Source organism: Suricata suricatta, chromosome 8, assembly GCF_006229205.1.
Source record: "Suricata suricatta isolate VVHF042 chromosome 8, meerkat_22Aug2017_6uvM2_HiC, whole genome shotgun sequence".
In the NCBI taxonomy this organism is placed as follows: domain Eukaryota; kingdom Metazoa; phylum Chordata; class Mammalia; order Carnivora; family Herpestidae; genus Suricata; species Suricata suricatta.
Window position 1 is genome coordinate 59,261,666 of NC_043707.1, and position 6,678 is coordinate 59,268,343.

Below are 6,678 nucleotides of genomic sequence, written 5' to 3' on the forward strand. Positions count from 1 at the left end.
CTGACCCCTGCCTCCATTAGGTTTACAGTCTAGTAGAGGAGGCAGGTATTAAATAATTTTAGAAGTAAAATATCATTACATGTCTAAGTGGGGAAAAACCAGGGTGCTAGGAGGGCAGCTAATAAATGCTGCTAATCCTGTCTGGGAGGGTTAGGAGAGGAGGTACCATAATTTAACCAATTTCATATTAATGGTATTTGCAGACTTCTAAATGAAGAGTCATATGATCAGTTGTCTCTTAAGGAAGATTCCCCAAAACTACTCTGGACACTGCCCCTTACCTCCCATTGACTATAACTTACTTGTGCGGTCACACCTAGCTGCAGAGGAGGCTGGAAATGAGAGGGCATGTGCTTAGCTAAATATCTTGTTACTCTGGGTGAAGGAGAGAATGGATATTAGGGGATCATTGTCATTTCTGCCACAGAAGATATTTTATCCATTTCTGGTTACAGAAGACAATAAGCTAACATAATAATTTTTTAATGTCCCCTCGCCACTAATGTGCAAACTGAGGCTCAACCCATGCGAATCTACTCACTACTCTATCACATTAGGTCTAAGCACAACTCTGACCAACTTCTCTGACTTAATCCATAAGCAACAGACAGTAGTAATGGGTTTGAGACCCTACCAGGCAAATTGCCTAATGAAGCCCAGATTTTACGTCAGCAATTGGGAAAGCTGAGTTTCCTTTCTCTTGTTTTCTTTTCTGTTCTTGTCCCCTGGGACATCAAAGAGGTGAAAGATTTGAGGAGGGTAAAAATGCAGGGACGACTTGTTGCATTCCATTGTTCAAACTGCAAACAAAAGCCTAATTCTTACTAGGATATATTACAAAGAGAACTTGATTCATGTAACTGAGATTCTCAGGGGCTTCAGTTTCAGGTATGGCTGGATCCAGGGCCTTAATAAATTCAAGACCATCTCTCTTTTGCTCTGTGTCTGTCTGCCTTTTTCTGTGTATCTCTGCTCTTCACTCTGTAACTCTTGGATCTTATTTTTGCCTTATGTTGACTTCATTATCAGGTCACGCTGTCCCAGTGTATTGACAAAGGTGGCTACAAGTACCCAGTCTTACATTCCTTAGAACTCACATTCCTTAGAACTCACATTGTTTCCAGTTAAAACCGCAAGGGAAGTTTTGATTGGTCTGGCTTGGTTCATGCTTATCAGTGTGGGCAAGGGAATATAATACCCCAATTGGCCAGGCTTGAATCTTAATGGTCACCGATAGAGCCTGGAAGTCAGTCACCCCATTTAAGCACATAGACTAATAAGAAAGAGGATCTGGAAGAATATCAGGACAGATTAAAAAATAAAAGTCAACCACATAAAGTGAGATGTTGCCTTCTCACCGCACCTCATAGTAAATGATGAATGTTTTCTAAGAGAGCTCTTTAAGATCATGGCCAGAGAGGAAGCTGAAGAGGTAAAATAGGGAGTGGGAGGTAAATAAGATAATATTAGACTGTCAGTTGTGATTCCAAGACTTTACAGTATCTCTGACAAAGAATTTTATATTTTCTTCCTAGTTTTAGTTCAATGCTACCAAGAAGTAATGTGATTTCCAAATGTCAAATGATGCAGTGTTGACAATTTATCTGACGTCAAAATATGAATCACTAGCTTCAGTAGTTTCTGTTCATCTTAAAAATTTTGCGTGCTAATCTATTTTTGCATGATAATCTATTCACTAGCTTTGGGGTTTTACGCTTATACCTCTATATTAATTATGGCAGAAGGAAAAAGTCTAAGTTACATTTTCCAAGCCCATTTCCATGAAAAAAAAAAACCCCACAAGATTAACAGGATGCTATGGCTTACCAGAGAGATATCTATCAAGAGAAAAAGAAGATGCACATTTCAATTGACCTGACATCCTACGAGAAGCCATGGCTTCCCAGATTAAAAAGATTCCTTCCAAATTCTTCACAGTACCTGTGCCAAGTCGTTTCTCTTCATTTAAGCACCTACACAAATGGCCCCCAGCCCTGTTGTGCCCAGCAGACAGCTCCTCCTCCTGTCTGCAGAGAACACAGGTGCTTGAACCCAAGGATCTTTCATTTCTCCCCTTTTCACCTCAAAATGTCTATATTCTCACACTTTGTTTTTCTTTTGGAGGAAGATGTGATTCTCTATCAGCAAAACCCACCCTTCCTGCTCTCTATTTTAATTACATTCCTTCCTCCTAACCCTTGTTTTATGTTTAATTCCACGGCCCCATTTTGATCTTTTAGTCTCTTCCTCAGATCTCACACTGCACCAGATGCACTTCTCCAGCACCCTGGTTAAGGTTCACCCCCAGTTCCTGATGGAGAAGTTATTGGAGACTGATCCCAGAACTCTCAGCAAACTTAATTTTTTTTCTTGTCAATAAATGTATCAGCATAATGTTGTATGTCTATAAACCTGTTTCCTTTTCTTTTTTGGGCACACAGTTATATTTTCCATCCTAGCCTGTGGGTAGTAGGGTCATATAAATTATTTCTAGCCATTGGAATAGGTAGAAGAGATGTAAACCATTTCCAAATGTAACCCGTAGAACCTCCCAAGAGTTCCTCCAGACTCCCTCTTTTTCCTCTCCATAGCAACCTTGAAGACTTAATGTTGAAGATGGCAGCCATACAAGATGGAAGAAATGAGCATCTCCAAATGAATAGTTGGCAAAAAGCCTCCTCACTACCACACCCCAGCACTGATTGGTTTGGATGTAATACAGGTGAAATAACTTTTATTGTTTTAAGATGCTGATGTTTTGAGATTAATCTACTTCTAGGTAGTAAACCTTAACTCTGAGCTGTCCAATGCAATAGTCACTAGCCACATGTGGCTCTTCACATTTAAATTTCAATTGATTAAAATGAAACAAAATTAAAATTCAGCTTCTCAGTTATACTAGTCACATATCAATTGCTTAATAGCTACAATAATTAATTGAAACTTAAATGTGAAGAGCCACATGTGGCTAGTGGCTGCCATATTGGACATTGCAGATATCAAATATTTCTGTTACCATAGAAAATGCTATTGAGGGGTGCCTGGGTGGTTCAGTCGGTTAAACCTCCGACTTAGGCTCAGGTCAGATCTCACATTCGTGGGTTCGAGCCCCGCGTCAGGCTCTGTGCTGACAGCTAGCTCAGAGCCTGGAGCCTGCTTCCGGTTCTGTGTCTCCTTCTCTCTCTGCTCTTCCCCCTCTCATGCTCTATCTCTCTCTGTATCAAAAATAAAAATAAAAAACATTTAAAAAAAAAGTTAAAAAAAAAAAAGAAAATGCTATTGAATAGTGCTACCCTAACTAATAATAGGGAGAGAACTGTTCTTACTTTTTTTTAAAAGTGTATTAGTTTGAAAGAAAGAGAGAGAGAGAAAGAGACAGAGAGAGACAGAGAGAGACAGAAAATGTGCACATGTGGAAGGAGCAGAGAGGGGGCCGGGGAGAGAGAATCCCAAACAGGCTCCACACTGTCAGTGCAGAGTCCAATCTGGGGCTCGAACCCACAACTGTGAGAACATGACCTGAACTGAAATCAAGAACCAGACACCCAACCTACTGAGCTGCCCAGGTGCCCTGAACTGTTCTTATTTTTAAAAGAATTCCCTCCCCCAAGAAACTATTTCTCTAAAGCTAATTTCCCTCTACCTAACAGAAGGCTCAAAACACTCCATTGTCACATTGTTAGCTTTACCTGTACCTGCCGATGCACGAACACGCTCCTATCCTGTTCCTTCTTGCCTTTACCTAGCTTCTGGAATGGGTAGCCGTGAACTCCTTGTGATCTGGCTTCCTTCCCTGCTGCTCACCTGTAATTGCAGTGTGCTCAGCAAAATGTTTGGCCACCCCTGTGTCCCAGAGGTCTCCTAAATGGTTCTCTCTACATCCACCTCTCCCCTGAGCTCTAGGCATTCATTTTCACTCTTTAGCATCTCAAGGTCACCACATGTTTCAGGGATACCTCATCAGAGAGACCAGGTCAACTCTGAATTATTTATGCCAAACCCTGAGGCGACTCATGTTATTGTTATCCCCACAAAATTACCACAGCTCTTTTATGTTCCAGGAGGCGTTACCATTTAGGTGAACACTGAAGGGAGCATGAAGCCTTGATGATTGCAAGCTCAGAATGAAATGGAAATGACTTCATTATGAGGCAGTTCCAGTCCTGAGCTGACGGGTTTTAACCACGAGCTAATTCTTGTGCTAGTCAGACCCCTGTGAGAGGACTCTAGGCCAGCTTGCTAGAACTGAGCAGGAGAATTTGGAGACAGTCCAGAGGAGAGCCACAAAGCCCAATCATGAGCAAGAGTAATTGCAGTTCTGTTATAGAGAGGCCATCTATATCAGGCTTCTACTGAGTATCACGTGGAATGTTACAACACAAAGCATTGGGAACAGCTGTTCGGGGCCTTGATGAGAGACAGGACAGCAGAAATGAGAACAGGTGGGAGAATTTAGGTTAGATGAGAGGAAAGGCAGGACGGTCAGAGAAGGGTTCCAGCTTATCCCAGGCTGAGGAGGGGTGAGGCCGAGGCCCCGCCAGCAGCCCCAGAGCCTCCACTGGCCTGTATTTCCAGAGGAGCCGTCAGACTATGCTAAATTTGCGGCAAGCTATGTCACTTGAAGTTTGCTGCAGGAAGCTACTTAATACGTTCTAAATATATGTTAAATAGTTCTCAAAATGTGGCAAGAAGGAAAGTTAAAAAAAAATCGAGGTTATAAAATCTGTGTGGAAGTTGCAAGAGTGCAATCATCTGGGAAAACCTAGCAAATTCATTTCCTGGGACAAGGAAGCCGGAGTTCAAACTGCAGTAACACAGGCAACTCCACGATGGCACGGGTGATTAAGGTAATGGGAGCCGCAGGGATGAATAAAAATCAGAATGACTAATACTTTGAAAATTACTCAAATGCGACACAGAGGAGTCGATGACGTACGTCGCCACCCTAATAAGTCTGCAAACCAAGGCCTTCACAAACTGCACACGAACCTGGTTTGGGTCCCATCATGCTTCTGGCACAAGCTTAGAAGGGCCCCATTGGTTCACATGTTGCTTGGACCATGGACAGAGAGGCCAAACTGTCACAGAGACAGCATAATTTTTTAAAACCACCATTGTCATTTACTGCACTAGTTTCCCTAACAAAGTTGTGAAAATGAAAAGTATTGACATATAAATGTAATGTATTCTAATTGTAATAAAATGGTATTTCCAAAAGATTTTGGTGGGGGGGGTTGTAATTTTTTCTAAATGCATTCTAATTTCTTACAGCTTCTATCTTTACTAGATGTTACAGGTTGAGTAATTGCATAGTACCTGCGGAAATGTGAAAAAACAATTTTTGTGGTTGTCTTTTGAAATGTATACAATATGTCCTCAAAAGTTGGGTCTCTATCCTAGAAACAAAATATCATGTAACTCATATAGAATTATGCAGTTAAAGAGTTAGAAGTTTGGTCTAGCTTTTATTTCTGTAAAATTAAAGAGCAGTGCATAAAGATAAAAGCAAAAAGAACATATCTTTTTTGTTATGTGGCCTAAAATACCTCATTTGACCGAAAGTGCAATTTTGTGGTCATTATTTGGTTGGTATACAAGAGGTGTTGTTCTTTCTTTTGTTGTTTTTTTCTTTCGAAACAAGACCGTAGTGGCTTCTCTTCCGTGGTCATCTGATTTGAGGTTTAAATTGCCCCAGAAAACTGAAGAATATTCTGATTACTGGTTAGGTTTTATATTTCCTGTGAGAACATTCTTTACACAAGAAAACTGTAGCACCAACTTATTCATAAGAGAAATGATGTTTTGTTCACATGTATTTTGTTTGCTAAATGACGTATTAGACTCACAACATGCTTTTCTCAAATGAAGATTTTTAAACTCATTTCCAAATGACCTTCTAATTTATAGCCAATTCCCCATAGGCTGTAGAATAAATGAGTGTATGAATACACTAATTTCTTGTGTCTCCACTTTGATTGGGTTAGGGAAATGTGTGTGTGTGTGTGTGTGTGTGTGTGTGTGTGTGTGTGAGAAAAATGATAACCAGCACAAAATCCTAAGGTGAAAAGTACATATTTATCCTTAGTTAAATAATTTAACTTTTTAAAATTTAATAACATATTTAATAACAGAAAAAAATAATTTGCATTTAAAATTAAACTTTTTTCTCAGCCATTTTAGTAACTTAATATGTCAGTTATCCAAGACTGAAACCCTTGGGGTCATGTGGCAGAAGTTATGTGAGACCGGCTAGGATCTGAGAACTTGAGCTTCAGGGAAAGGTATTTGGTGTCTGACAGGGTTTTCTATCATCTCTGGAGAAAATGGCCCTATTTAGTCAGACCAAGTGGTGCAAGTTAGTATGTGGCTGTAGTTTCCTAATATAAGTATCAAAATGTGGGAAAGAGTGACTCCCCAATATTTGGCAACCATGTTGTCCACTTGCCCTTCCCTTGTATACACACACACACACACACACACACACACACACACACACAACCTGAATGGAACATTTTCACATAAAAGAAGATCAATGTTCCAGAAAACTCTACAGCTCAACAAATCAGTTTTGAAATATTCTTGTTTAAGGGGCACCTGGGGGGCTGAATAGGTTAAGCAACCAACTCTTGATTTTGGCTCAGGTCATGATCTCACAGTTTGTGGGATTGAGGCCTGCAT

At 40.4% G+C, this 6,678-nt stretch overlaps 1 long non-coding RNA gene across 1 annotated transcript; it reads left to right on the forward strand.

The window, feature by feature from the left end:
• Window positions 1-2,465: 2,465 nt before the first annotated feature.
• Window positions 2,466-5,881, forward strand: LOC115299500. The gene is made up of 2 exons (XR_003912206.1): window positions 2,466-2,722; window positions 4,062-5,881. It is a non-coding gene; the product is annotated as an uncharacterized LOC115299500 (long non-coding RNA).
• The last annotated feature ends 797 nt before the right edge of the window (window positions 5,882-6,678 follow it).